This window comes from Rhamphochromis longiceps, linkage group LG13 (assembly GCF_057381845.1).
Source record: "Rhamphochromis longiceps isolate RC_006_pf linkage group LG13, R_longiceps_female_GT1.1, whole genome shotgun sequence".
Classification (NCBI taxonomy): Eukaryota; Metazoa; Chordata; class Actinopteri; order Cichliformes; family Cichlidae; genus Rhamphochromis; species Rhamphochromis longiceps.
The window spans coordinates 31,822,865-31,836,637 of NC_140569.1; the positions used below are offsets into that span (position 1 = coordinate 31,822,865).

At 43.6% G+C, this 13,773-nt stretch overlaps 1 protein-coding gene across 6 annotated transcripts in view; it reads right to left on the minus strand.

Annotated features, from left to right (window-relative positions):
- Positions 1-796: 796 nt before the first annotated feature.
- LOC146656124 (uncharacterized) overlaps positions 797-13,773 on the minus strand; it is a 28,709-nt gene continuing 15,732 nt past the window's right edge. For 3 of the 6 annotated variants that reach the window (XM_085429000.1, XM_085429006.1, XM_085429005.1), the window contains 5 exons: positions 8,719-13,384; positions 2,592-3,342; positions 2,011-2,496; positions 1,757-1,912; positions 797-1,558 (listed from right to left, as the gene is read on the minus strand). The gene's annotated coding sequence lies outside the window, so the exon portion shown is untranslated. The remainder of the gene's footprint in view (positions 1,559-1,756; positions 1,913-2,010; positions 2,497-2,591; positions 3,343-8,718; positions 13,385-13,773) is intronic. The other 3 variants (XM_085429001.1, XM_085429002.1, XM_085429003.1) reach the window with 3 other exon arrangements.

Genomic DNA, 13,773 nt, shown 5'->3' on the forward strand with positions numbered 1-13,773 from the left:
CCATTTAACTCAACTTAAGTTGGTGTTAAATCAAGAGAAATCCAAGTTCATGTTATTCTCAAATGGCAAAGAGTTGTTAGCTACGTCTCCTAAGATTAAAACAATTCAAGGATCTGAAATTGAAATGGTCACATCTTACAAGTATCTAGGGATCAACATAGATCAGAATTTGTCATTTAAGACTCACATTCAAAGGCTTGTGTCGAAGTTAAAACTAAAACTAGGTTACTTTTTTAGGAACCAATCCTGTTTCTCCCTCCAAGTGAGAAAACATTTGATTCGTGCAACCTTTTTACCTTTATTGGATTATGGTGACCTGCTTTTTATGAATGCACCTGCCCACTACCTAAAGAGGTTGGATACTGTGTACCATTGTGCTTTAGGTTTTATTACTGGCTATGGAAATCGTGTACATCATTGTTCTTTGTATGCTGCTGCTAAATGCCCATCTTTGCATATTCGCAGACTCTCCCATTGGTTGATCTTTATCTATAAATCTCTCCTTGGGCTGGTTCCATCTTATTTATGTGTTTATATGTGTAAAAACCACAACCAATACAGCCTTCGTTCGCACAATATCATACAATTTATTGTCCCGAAAATCAGAACAGAATTGGGGAAAAAGGCTTTTAAATACGCTGCCCCTGCTTCCTGGAATAATCTGCAGAAGGAACTGAAATTATCAGAATTGGTTACCTTGGGAGAGTTTAAGTCTGTCTTAAAGGAACGAGAAAACAGCTCTTTTACTCAGTGTGATTGTTTTTAATGTACTCTTAATTTGATCTGTTATTGTATATTTTACACATGTTGGTATGGCATATTGTATTTGTTTTAAATGTTATATACCTATGTGGTATGTGACTTTTGTTGCCATGATGCCAGGTCTCTCTTGGAAATGAGATTTTTAATCTCAATGAGATTTTTTTTACCTGGATAAATAAAGGACTAATAAAAAAAACAAAAAGTCTTTATCCTGTCTTCTTTCTCTCACCCAACCAATCACAACAGATGGCCCCACCCCTCCCTGAGCCTGGTTCTGCCGGAGGTTTCTTCCTGTTAAAAGGGAGTTTTTCCTTCCCACTGTTGCCAAAGTGCTTGCTCATAGGGGGTCATATGATTGTTGGGCTTTTCTCTGTATCTACTGTACAATATAAAGCACCTTGAGGTGACTTTTGTTGTGATTTGGCGCTATATAAATAAAAGTGAATTGAATTAAACACGGTGGCACGGTGGTTAGCACTGTTGCCACACAGCAAGAAGGTCCTGAGTTCAATTCCACCATCAGGCCAGGGTCTTTCTGTGTGGAGTTTGCATGTTCTCCCCATGTTTACGTGGGTTCTCTCCGGGTACTCCGGCTTCCTCCCACTGTCCAAAGACATGCACTTATTGTGGATAGGTTAATTGGTTAATCCAAATTGCCCATAGGTGTGAATGTGCGAGTGAATGTGAGTGCAAATGGTTGTCTGTCTCTGTGTGTTGGCCCTGCGACAGACTGGCGACCTGTCCAGGGTGTGCCCCGCCTCTCGCCCTATGACAGCTGGGATAGGCTCCAGCGACCCTGAAAAGAATAAGCAGACGTGAATGGATGGATGGATGAATTAAACTTGTAATCTGTTCAGAAATACAATAGAGTGGTTTGAGTTTATATGTTGGTGTGTATATAAGTCTGCGTGTGCATTAGTGATACAGATAACACTGAAAACAGAATTCTCAATCCTTGTAATGCGACAGGTTAAAGAATTAACATTCAGCTTACCCTCTGAAATGTCAGTGTGCATCTCAGATGTGTTGTTGTCATCAGGGATGATGTGATGTACCAGCCAATCCATCACCGCACCCAGCTGCAAAACTGTGACGCAATCTGCTGTGGTGGCATTAAAGTCCTGCCAGTTTACAGCGGCTGATTTGGTCCCTAAAATCCAGAAAGTAATTATTCATGGTAAGGAATTCATGTGGACACTAAACGTGTGGGCAGGCAAGGACATTTAAACAGTGAGGCTGACAACCTACCATTTCTTCGTGTGACTGCTTCTGGTCTAAAAGGGACTCCAACACCAAAATCGATGAATTTGACACATAGAAATGCTGGATGATCAGGCGATGTGTCAAACACAATATTGTCTGGCTTAATGTCTCGATGGTAGACACCCTTGGATTGCATTTCAGCGGCTGCATGTACCAGCTGTCTCATTATGACCAGACAGACAAATGAAAAACATGTTCAAATAATCAGATTTACATTATCCATTAAAGTTTGCCATATATGTCATCTTGACCTTAACCTCCCTCTCGTGCACAAAGATTCTTCTGTTTGCCAGGTAGGCTTCCAAGTCTATGTTTTTTTGGCCTTTAAAAGAGCATAATGAGTTCGTCTTCCAAGTCATACCAGTCGTTTAAAATGGGCGTCACATTGCTGCTCGTACCCTCTGGTCCTGCCCCCACTTTTATTAGCAATGCCACCTCCTTGGGAATCTCGGTCATTTTACCATTAAGAAGCTTGAGAAACAGAACATCAAGGTCAGTGTTCAAACATTAGGCCCTTTGAGGTACACGTTGGGGGAAAACAACAGAAAAAGACAAACATTTCTTACCACTGGTAGGTAGCTGACTAAAAACTGAGCAACATGCTTAATCACCACCTGCATTACAGAGAAAATGTGTTATAGAAAAAGAGAACAGGAGGAACTAGAAGAATTGTAAAGTGCACACATAAGAAGCCTGTTGGGTTTGTGTTTCCACAAACCCCACTAATTCTAGAGACTTATTCATCATGAAGAAAACAAAACAGTCGATCGATCGATTATTTGCACAAGGGAGGCCTCGTCTGTGTCCACCACGAAAATGACCCCCAGATCTGACCTCCTCCTGCTACCTTTTATTGGGAGACAGTTCACACAAAACACATCAGAACAAAGCCACGCCCACATGGTTCTAAGACAAAGCATTTTATGTATATGTGTGAACTTCTGTAAGTGTGTGTGTGTGTGTGTGTGTGTGTGTGTGTGTGTGTGTGTGTGTGTGTCAGACCTCCTGCTGACCAAAGGGTCGTAAACGCAGGAAGCTTACATCAAAAGAAACAAATCTTTCAGATAGGATGTATCTACAATAAAACCTCCCCCAGCACAGAGTGGTTGGAGAGGTGGTCAGGATCAAAGGAATGGCTTTGATCCTACTGCTTGAACTAAGACTGTACAAATTTAAGAAACACAATGGCAACATTCAACAATTAGACTTAACAAAGCCATACTGGGAAATTGTCTTCTCTGCGTTTTCCAAAGAAGACAGTCCCAAAGCCTCCTTCGCCCAGCTTACCCTGCTCTTCGTATTTTTCTTCTAAGTCCTCTAAAGAGAGACAAAACAAACACAGGGGTTGTGATTAGTTGTATGTAGGAAAGCTGACTTTGCCTCAATGTACACATTCATACAGTCTTTGTTAGAAGCTTCCTAGTGATTAATTCAATTCAATTCAATTTTATTTATATAGTGCCAAATCACAACAAAAGTCGCCTCAAGGCGCTTCATAGATACAGAGAAAAACCCAACAATCACATGACCCCCTATGAGCAAGCACTTTGGCGACAGTGGGAAGGAAAAACTCCCTTTTAACAGGAAGAAACCTCTGGCAAAACCAGGCTCAGGGAGGGGCGGGGCCATCTGCTGCGACCGGTTGGGCTGAGAGAAGGAAGACAGGATAAAGACATGCTGTGGAAGAGAGACAGAGGTTAATAACAGATATGATTCAATGCAGAGAGGTCTATTAACACATAGTGAGTGAGAAAGGTGACTGGAAAGGAAAAACTCAATGCATCATGGGAATCCCCCGGCAGCCTACGTCTATTGCAGCATAACTAAGGGAGGATTCAGGGTCACCTGGTCCAGCCCTAACTATATGCTTTAGCAAAAAGGAAAGTTTGAAGCCTAATCTTAAAAGTAGAGATAGTGTCTGTCTCCCGAATCCAAACTGGAAGCTGGTTCCACAGAAGAGGGGCCTGAAAACTGAAGGCTCTGCCTCCCATTCTACTTTTAAATACTCTAGGAACAACAAGTAGGCCTGCAGAGAGAGAGAGCGAAGTGCTCTAATAGGGTGATATGGTACTACAAGGTCATTAAGATAAGATGGGGCCTGATTATTTAAGACCTTGCATGTGAGGAGCAGGATTTTGAATTCAATTCTGGATTTAACAGGAAGCCAATGAAGGGAAGCCAATACAGGAGAAATATGCTCTCTCTTTCTAGTCCCTGTCAGGACTCTTGCTGCAGCATTTTGGATTAACTGAAGGCTTTTCAGCGAGTTTTTTGGACATCCTGATAATAATGAATTACAGTAGTCCAGCCTGGAAGTAATAAATGCATGAAGTAGTTTTTCAGCATCCCTCTGAGACAGGATATTTCTAATTTTAGAGATGTTGCGCAAATGGAAGAAAGCAGTCTTACATATTTGTTTAATATGTGCATTGAAGGACATGTCCTGGTCAAAAATGACTCCAAGGTTCCTCACAGTGTTACTGGAGGCCAAGGTAATGCCATCCAGAGTAAGAATCTGCTTAGATACCATATTTCTAAGATTTTCAGGGCCGAGTACAATAACCTCAGTTTTATCTGAATTAAGAATTAAGAAGCAGAAAGTTAGCAGCCATCCAGGTCTTTATGTCTTTAAGACATTCCTGCACTTTAACTAATTGGTGTGTGTTATCTGGCTTCATGGACAGAGAGAGCTGGGTGTCATCTGCATAGCAGTGTAAATGTATGCTATGTCTTCTAATGATGCTGCCTAAGGGAAGCATGTATAATGTAAACAGAATTGGTCCTAGCACTGAACCCTGTGGAACTCCATAATTAACCTCAGTGTGTGAAGAGGACTCTCCATTTACATGCACAAATTGGAGTCTATTAGATAGATATGATACAAACCACTGCAGCGCAGTACCTGTAATACCTACAGCATGTTCTAATCGCTCTAATAGGATATTATGGTCAACAGTATCGAATGCTGCACTAAGGTCTAGCAGGACAAGCACAGAGATGAGTCCACTGTCAGAGGCCATAAGAAGATCATTTGTAACCTTCACTAAAGCTGTTTCTGTGCTGTGCTGAGCTCTGACACCTGACTGAAACTCTTCAAGTAAACCATTACTCTGGAGATGCGGCGTGCAGCTCGGATCTCAGCTGACCCTTCTCACCCTGGACACAGTCTGTTTGACCTGCTCCCCTCAGGCAGGAGGCTCCGGTCCATTCGCACCAGAACCTCTCGCCATAAGAACAGTTTCTTCCCCTCTGCTGTTGGACACATGAACAATAACCATATGACTGTTCCCACCACTAACACATGACCCTACGCTGTGTTACTGCATCATTCCATGTTTGGCACTGATCACCACCTGCACTCATGTATATATCTTTCTACGTAGCACTCTTAATTCTTATTCTCATGTATATATCTCATGTATAGCTCATGCACATATCTTTCTACGTAGCACTTTTAATTCTTATCCCTACTTTTATTTTTTCATGTCTATTTAAGTGCTATTTATGACACTATTTAAGTGCTATTTATGACACTATGTTTGCACTGAAGCACCGCAGCAATTTCCTAATGTTGTAAACCTGCTCAACATTTGGCAATAAACCCCTTTCTGATTCTTTCTGATTCTGATTCTGATTCTGAGATGATCTGTTAGCTGTTTGACAACTACTCTTTCAATGATGTTTGATATGAAAGGAAGGTTGGAGATTGGCCTATAATTAGCTAAGACTGCTGGGTCTAGAGATGCTTTTTGAGTAAAGGTTTAACTACAGCCAGCTTGAAGGCCTGTGGTACATAGCCGATTATTAGAGATAGGTTGATCATATTTAAGATCGAAGCATTAATTAATGGCAGGACTTCTTTGAGCAGTTTTGTAGGAATGGGGTCTAAAAGACACGATGGTTTGGAGGAAGTAATTATTGAAGTTAACTCAGAAAGATCAATTGGAGAAAAAGAGTCTAACTTAACATCAATGGTACTAAGAGTAGCTGTAGATAATATTACATCTGTGGGATGATTACTGGTAATTTTTTCTCTAATGATAAAAATTTTATTTGTGAAGAAGTTCATGAAGTCATTACTAGTTAACGTTAAAGGGATTGTTGGCTCAAAAGAGCTCTGACTTTTTGTCAGCCTGGCTACAGTGCTGAAGAGAAACCTGGGGTTGTTCTTATTTTCTTCAATCAGTGATGAATAGTAAGATGTTCTGGCTTTGCGGAGGGCTTTCTTATAAAGCAGCAAACTATTTCTCCAGGCTAAATGATGATCCTCTAAATTTGTGACACGCCATTTCCTCTCCAGCTTACGAGTCATCTGCTTTAGGGTATGTGTTTGAGAATTATACCACGGAGTCAGGTACTTCTGATTTGAGACCTTAGTTTTCAAAGGAGCTACAGTATCCAGAGTCGTACGTAGTGAGGAGGTGAAATTATTAACAAGATAATCGACCTCTGTTGGGGTAGTGTTCAGATAGCTGCTCTGCTCTGTGTTGGTACAGGGCATTTAAGATGATAACAGTGGGTGGATTATATTCTTAAACTTAGTTACAGCGCTTTCAGAAAGACATCTACTTTGACAAAGTCTACTCTCCACCACTGTGTAATCAATTATTGTAAATGTTATCAGGAAATGATCAGACAGGAGAGGGTTTTCAGGAAACACTGTTAAATGTTCAGTTTCTATGCCATATGTTAAAACAAGATCTAGAGTGTGATTAAAGTGGTGGGTGGGTTCTTTTACATTTTGAGAGAAACCAATTGAGTCTAATAACAGATTAAATGCCATGTTGAGGCTGTCACTTTTAGCATCTACATGGATGTTAAAATCACCCACAATAATTATTTTATCTGAGCTCAGAACTAAATTAGATATAAAGTCTGAGAAATCAGACAGAAACTCTGTGTAAGGCCCAGGTGGATGATAGATGATAACAAGTAAGACTGGTTTCTGAGTTTCACAGCTGGGGTGGACGAGGCTAAGCATCAGGCTTTCAAATGAATTAAAAGTCTGTCTTGGTCTTTCAATAATTAATAGGCTGGTGTGAAAAATTGCTGCCACACCGCCCCCTCGGCCTGTGCTTCGAGGTTTCTGGTAGTTAGAATGACTCGGGGGTGTTGATTCATTTAAACTAACATAATCATCCTGCTGCAACCAGGTTTCTGTAAGGCAGAGTAAATCAATTTGTTGATCAATTATTAAGTCATGTACTAACAGAGACTTGGAGGAGAGAGACCTAATGTTTAATAATCCAGATTTCACTGTTTTACTCTTTGGTTCAGATGTGGATGCTGTATTGTTCTTTCTTTGTAATTGTTTATGTTTAAGTTGTTTGTTGCTGGTTTTTAGTTGGTTTTTTGTCTTTTTGGAAGCTGACACAGTCTCTATGGAGATGGGTTTTTGGGGGGGTAGCAGGAGGAGAGAAGCTGCAGAGAGGCGTGTAAGACTGCAACTCTGCTTCCTGGTCCCAACTCTGGATAGTCATATTTTGGGGGGTTTAATAAATTTGTCCATATTTCTAGAAATGAGAGCTGCTCCATCCAAAGTGGGATGGATGCCGTCTCTCCTAACAAGACCAGGTTTCCTCCAGAAGGTTTGCCAATTATCTATGAAGCCCACATCGTTTCTGGGACACCACTCAGACAGCCAGCAATTTAAGGAGAACATGCGGCTAAACATGTCACTCCTGGTCTGATTGGGGAGGGGACCAGAGAAAACTACAGAGTCCGACATTGTTTTGGCAAAGTTGCACACCGATTCAATATTGATTTTAGTGACCTCCGATTGGCGTAACCGGGTGTCATTACTGCCGACGTGAATTATGATCTTACTGAATTTACGTTTACCCTTAGCCAGCAGTTTTAAATTTCCTTCAGTGTCGCCTGCTCTGGCCCCTGGAAGACAATTGACTATGGTTGCCGGTGTCTCTAGCTTCACGTGTCTGAGAACAGAATCACCAATTACCAGAGTTTGACCCTCGGCGGGTGTGTCGCCGAATGGGGAAAAACGGTTACACACATGAACGGGTTGGTGGTGTATCTGGGGCTTCTGTTTAAGACTATGCTTCCTCCTCACCGTGACCCAGCCGCCCTCTTTCCCCAGCTGCTTGGGTCTGCCGGGGAACAGCTAGCGGGGCCTACACTATCTTCGGCTGCACCAGCTACAGGGGCCTGGCTAGCTACGGGTGAATGAAGGTTGCGAAGCAGAGTCTCCAATTCAGTAATCCTGGCCTCCAGAGCTGCAAATATGCTACATTTGTTACAGATATCATTACTGCTAAAGAAGGCCGAGGAGTAACTAAACATCTGACACAATGAGCAAGAAAGTGCAGGAGGGACAGGTGAAGTAGCCATGGTGCTAACGAGTCGGCTAACAGTACAGAGACAGTGAGTGAATACTTTGGCTATAAATTAGGTAGTGAGTACACAGAAAGTGTGCTTTGGATGAAGCATGTGAAGATTATACTATGAAAAAAGAATGTATTTAAAAGTTGTTAATTAAATTGCTAAGCAAATAAGCTACTCAGAAACACCACTGTGTTTGAGCAGGAACAGGAAGTGATACTCTACCGCAGAGCGAGCGAACACCAAGTGACAGCGCCACCAAGAGTGCAGGTGGATACCAGCTAAACTCTGAGAGCCTGGGAAAGAGGCTCTATCACTGCAGGTGTGGTGTGAACTTACCTATGTACTTCTTACCTTTAGTGTGACTTTTGTATGTGCTGTGTGTAGATACACCAGGGGAACCAGGGATCAGTGTGGCGGTCTGCAGGTTGTACAAAGATCACTTGGTTACTGAATCAAAACACCTGAAGTAAAAGCCCAAAATTAAACAAATTGAATTTAACAGGTAAAGGAGACTTTACTCACCTATATTTTTACGCACACCCACAGCACGTGGTGTGGTAAAGGTCGGCCAAGATTTTGACCACATGTCAGAAACTGGTTCAAAATTGGACTAAACTCACTTGAACTCTGACTTTGTCTGCACTTAGAACTATCACAAGACATTAAAACAAAACATCGGGCATTGATGACATCACAGGAATCTAACATTCTAATCTATGCAAACTGTCTCCAAGGCTACATAATATCAAATTAAATCATAGCAAAGGAGTAAAGAGCAGGATCAGTCTTAGAGTGTATGTTACATGTTTGCCAGTTTGGATGAGTGAGTGCAATACTCCATCGGCCTGTGTTGTAGCAACCTGTTGAACCTGCTGAGAAACTTTTCTTTGTCCACTCTGCCCCAAACTTCACATGCTCCATAAAAGTCGAGGCCTAGAGACCTCTGCATAGTTATTGCAATTAGCATTAGGTTATCAGTATCATCTGATATATGACATTTATAGTACAGTACTCACACATGACATACGAGGGAATAAATATGAACTTTTTGACATAAATTTGATCATATGAAATTGGATTTTTTTAAAAATGTGAAACTTTTCGAGAGAGTTCGTCCGTTAGTCGAACCTCAGATACAGGAGGAACAATGCGGTTTTCGTCCTGGTCGTGGAACACTGGACCAGCTCTTTATCCTCTCCAGGATACTTGAGGGTGCATGGGAGTTTGCCCAACCAGTCTACATGTGTTTTGTGGACTTGGAGAAGGCATTCGACCGTGTCCCTCGGGGTGTCCTGTGGGAGGTGTTGCGGGAGTATGGGGTGTCTGGCCCATTGCTACGGGCCATTCGATCCCTATACAACCGTTGCAAGAGCTTGGTTCGCATTGCCGGCAATAAGTCGGACTCGTTCCCGGTGGGTGATGGGCTCCGCCAGGCTGCCCTCACCTATGGCCACGAGCTGTGGGTAGTGACCGAAAGAACGAGATCGCGGATACAAGCGGCAGAAATGAGCTTCCTCCGAAGGGTGGCTGGCCTCTCCCTTAGAGATAGGGTGAGAAGTTCGGCCATCCGGGAGGGGGCTCAGAGTAGAGCAGCTGCTGCTCCACATCGAAAGGAGCCAGCTGAGGTGGTTCGGGCATCTGACAAGGATGCCCCCTGGGCGCCTGCTGGGTGAGGTGTTCCAGGCATGTCCCACCGGGAGGAGGCCCCGGGGCAGATCCAGGACATGCTGGAGAGATTATATCTCTCGGCTGGCCTGGGAACGCCTTGGTGTTCCCCCGGACAAGCTGGAGGACATGGCTGGGGAGAGGGAGGTCTGGGCCTCTTTGCTTAGGCTGCTGCCCCCGCGACCCGGCCCCGGATAAAGCGGATGAAGATGGATGGTGAAACTTTTTTTCCTTCCGTCATACTTCAGAAATATAATATATTAAGTTTTGAACATTTTAAAACATTTAAGTTTGCTCGTTGTATTTATAAGATCCTACATGGACGTGCTCCACAATCATTGGTCAGTCATGTTAAAATCCATTATCAGTGGAAAACAAACCTGATCCTCTACTAGAGGCGATTGTGCAATACCTTTTAGACATAACAATCAGGAAACAGTTATTATCAGTTAAAGGTAGTGAGATTTGGAGTGATACATGACACATGACGGAATAAGACTCGCAGACTTAACATGACGAACCGACGAGGAACACGTACACTGTGAATACATACAGAGGGAAAAGGGGACTGGAGATGAGACATGGACATAACTAAGCACAAACAGAACATGATGGCTGGGGGGGGAAACACACGTGACAGAAGGAATGGGTCACAAGGGCAAAACATGTAAACGAGAGGAGGAGACGGGAGAAAAAGACATTACTGAAATACATGAAGGGCCAGGGCTGGGGCAGCCAACCAGTCACAGAGCCACAATTTTTACTGTGTCACCGCAAAGAGCCACATCATACACCTGGGCACACATGAGCATCACCCCAAGCCGGGTTTGTTTGTCCTTGTTTCCCTCTCCTGCCGAGTTCCTCCTGACGGAGTTCATAAGCCAGTCAAAGATCTGCACGTCACAATGGACTGAGATGTCAACTTCCTCCCACCAAAAAAAAAGAAAAAAGTAAAGTCGTCATGAAGCATGAGAACAAAAAGTCATACTACAGCTATATGTCTGTGAAGGTTCTCAGTCATCCAGGTCATCGTAGTCAAAGGAGCTTGCAAAGAAAAGCGTCTGGACTTCTTTAAGTTACTTGTAGACGTTTCACCTCTCATCCGAGAAGCTTCTTCAGTTCTAAGGTCAAATGGTGGAGAGTCCCAGATATAAACCTAGTGGGAGTTTCCCCCCACAGAGGGACAAAGGGACCCCCTGATGATCCTCTAATCGCCTGAGCCAAGGTGTGAAACTGGGTGTGGGTCCCAATCAGCCAGAGTTTCGGGTGAGTTCATTGTGAAACCTGGCCCCACCTTATCATTCCTGATCTCAGGAATTCGCATGACAAGGTGGTAGTATGGTCAAGCTCTTTTGACCATACTACAGCTACTGCACCCCTCGAATTTGTTAGATTCTTTCAATTATGTGTTTCATAGGGGCCTCGGAGCACTTCTGCAAACTAAATGAGCTGTGCTGGAACTTACACCATCATGTAACACATAAAGGAAATCTCTTATTCAAAAAAAGAAAAAAATGTTTGCTTTGATTACTCCTTGAGAAACTGAATGTCACGGTCCTGGGTCACTGGCTCAGTGTTTTTTATTTTGTTTTACTAATTTTTGATTTCTTGACGTGTCTTTGTTAGTTCTTAGGTTTTGGTTCTGTGTCCCCGCTGTTCTGTGTTAGTACTGTTGTTACGTCCCCCCCGAAGGGGTCTAGGCATGCGAGTGAGGGGACCAGTAACAAATGAGTCCAGAACAGAATGAAAGGAAAACAGACAGGTGTTCTTAGTAAATAACAGTCTTTATTGTAGATAATCATAACATAAGGAGCCGGCAACGCCGTATTACCAATAACATGCCGAAAAAGGGAAAAAAGGTTGCAACAACAAAGAACAACAACCAAACAAAAACTCCACACCACGAGGAGGCACTTCCAGGGGCCCACAAGCTCACCCTGTCACTAACAGCAGCTGGCTTTACTGCTGCCAAGGCCCACAAGCCCACACTACTCACGTAAAGCAGCTATACTGCTTCCACAACTCCACACTTCAGGCAGGCTACCTACACACCAAGCAGAGACACCCCACACACTCTGCTCACAGCTCATCCCCAGCTTATATGACCTCAGAGAGGTGATTGCTGACTGGGCCCAGGTGGTAAGTGAGTCCAATGAGCAGCAGCTGTGTCCTGGGGAGAGAGAGAGCAAGAGAGAGACAGGGGGGTGGAGCAAAAGAGGAGGAGGCGGAGAAAAACACCACGCCCACACAAGGGCAGTATCAGGAGGCCCAGCTAGGGCCGTAACAACTGTGCCTCTACATAAATAGCGTCATAATTTCATATTTTGTCAGCACTTCCTAGCAGTATGGCCTGCCTGCATGGCCTGCATTTTGTATAGCGCTTTACTAGTCCCTAAGGACCCCAAAGCGCTTCACACTACATTCAGTCATCCACCCATTCACACACACACACATTCACACACTGGCGATGGCAAGCTACATTGTAGCCACAGCCACCCTGGGGCGCACTGACAGAGGCGAGGCTGCCGTACACTGGCGCCACCGGGCCCTCTGATCACCACCAGTAACTACACAATAAATGTCAGGGTTTGCGTATCGAGATATGAATGGAGGACCCAAGATGCAGGCACTGCTGATGTGAGTGAGCTTTATTTATGGAGAGTGACATACAAACAAAGGCGAGGGAGGCGAGAAACAAAACTAGGAAAACCTAAACTGGGAAAGCTGAGAACCAAATAACAAACCTGGACACGAGGGAATGGAGTTAAAACACAAAGGCTGACAAGCAGGAAAAAAAGCATGGAGGAACACAGACGGACCAGTAACGCACACAAGAGGACGAATGCTATAAATTAGTGATGGCCAGCTTGAAGCTGACGCTCCGGCGCGTGTGTCAAAAAACACCAACACACCGCTTCAGAAGCACTCTGTCGATGCTTGATTCGTTTGGCCACAGTCACGTGATCAGTGACGTCCAATTGTGAACTGAGGATCTTAACGTAGTTTGCTGGGACGAGCCGGTGGTCTCACCGTCCACGCTGGCCAGGAGCCAGCCACGCACACGGGGCTGTAGCTCTAAACACGAGGGAGATAGTTGTAAACATGGGGCACGCACACACAAAAGAAGAGCCCTCATCTGTTATTTCTAAGATAAGGAAAACAAAAATAGAAGGTTTTGGGTCCAAGCACTCAGAATCAAATGTCCTGCAACTAGTAAAAAGCTCATCACCTTTAGGAGCGAGGTTGAGCATCTCTCCAGCTCGCATAGAAAGCTCCTCCTGAGAAGCAGCTGTAAAGTCATATTCTCCTCTGGCCACCACGTGGTTGTCCTCCTCGCTCGCCCAGTTAGTGTCTAAACCAAGCAAGGAAACTGAATGAAAGACATTCATAATTTTAACTGGTCTTAACCAAAAACAAGTCCTTCTGCTTTTCCTCCCACTTTTAAAGTAACTAATGGCATATGGAGCTATGGTACCCAATTTATTTGTCACTGAGTTACACAAAGGCACATATGATGTCGTACAAGCAGACTCATCTTTACACGTGTACTGCAGCCCTGAACATTACCAGGTTCGGATTCTATTATCAAACTTTGCAACAGCATCCTTAATTACTTTTAACTCAAAACAATTAGCACCTGCAGCCACTGTCCTGTGTTGAGTACACCTCTCAAAACAACAAAATGTACTCATATGAATATGTGAGTGCTTGCTGTTCCATCTCTTCAGCCTGCTGCACAAA